The sequence below is a fragment of the Arachis duranensis genome, chromosome 4 (assembly GCF_000817695.3).
Source record: "Arachis duranensis cultivar V14167 chromosome 4, aradu.V14167.gnm2.J7QH, whole genome shotgun sequence".
Taxonomy (NCBI): domain Eukaryota; kingdom Viridiplantae; phylum Streptophyta; class Magnoliopsida; order Fabales; family Fabaceae; genus Arachis; species Arachis duranensis.
Window position 1 is genome coordinate 85,651,956 of NC_029775.3, and position 1,435 is coordinate 85,653,390.

Genomic DNA, 1,435 nt, shown 5'->3' on the forward strand with positions numbered 1-1,435 from the left:
GGACAGAGAACCAGGTAGCTGATCATCTGTCCCAGATAGAACCAGTAACTGGGGCATCCCTCCCCTCTACTGAGATCTCTGAGACCTTTCCCGATGAGCAACTCGTTGCCATTCAGGAAGCTCCATGGTTTGCAAACATTGCAAACTATAAAGCTGTGAGGTTCATACCATAGGAGTACAACAGAGTGCAAAGAAAAAAATTAATTTCAGATGCCAAGTACTACCTATGGGATGAGCCATATCTCTTTAAGAGATGTGCAGACGGAATAATCCGCAGATGTGTACCTAGAGAGGAAGCACAAAGAATCCTGTGGCATTGCCATGGATCAAAGTATGGGGGACATTTTGGAGGTGAGCGAACAGCCACTAAGGTCCTCCAATGTGGATTCTACTGGCCTACTCTCTATAGGGATGCCCGAGAGTTTGTGCGTAACTGTGACAATTGCCAAAGAGCTGGTAACTTGCCTCATGGTTATGCCATGCCTCAACAAGGGATCTTAGAGATTGAATTGTTTGATGTATGGGGAATTGACTTCATGGGTCCCTTCCCACCATCACACTCAAACACTTATATTCTTGTGGCAGTAGACTATGTATCTAAATGGGTAGAAGCAATTGCCATACCCAATAATGATACCAAGACCGTGCTAAAATTCCTCCAGAAACATATCTTCAGCAGGTTTGGTGTTCCCAGAGTACTAATCAGTGATGGGGGCACTCATTTCTGCAATAAACAGCTGTACTATGCTATGGTTCGATATGGAATTAGCCACAAAGTAACAACTCCGTATCATCCACAGACAAATGGGCAAGCTGAAGTCTCTAATAGAGAGCTAAAAAGAATCCTGGAATGGACTGTTATTGCCCGTAGAAAGGATTGGGCAAAGAGCTTGGATGATGCTCTGTGGGTATACAGAACAACATACAAGACTCCTATAAGAACCTCTCCATACCAACTTGTGTATGGGAAGGCCTGTCATCTGCCCGTGGAACTGGAACATAAAGCCTACTGGGCAACCAGATTCCTAAACATGGATGCTAAGTTAGCTGGTGAAAAAAGATTGCTCCAGCTAAATGAGCTAGAGGAGTTCAGACTCAGTGCCTTCGAAAATGCAAAAATCTATAAGAAAAAGGCAAAGAAGTGGCATGACAAAAAGTTGTCATCCAGAGTCTTTGAACCAGGACAAAAAGTTCTGCTTTTCAACTCTAGGCTCAGACTATTCCCAGGAAAACTTAAATCCTGATGGAAGGGTCCGTATGTGATTACAGGAGTGTCACCATATGGATATGTTGAGCTTCAGGATATTGATTCTGATAAAAAGTTCATTGTTAATGGACAGAGAATCAAGCATTATCTTGAAGGCAATTTTGAGCAGGAAAGCTCAAAACTGAGACTTGAGTGATTCTCAGTGAAGGTCCAGCTAAAGACAATAAA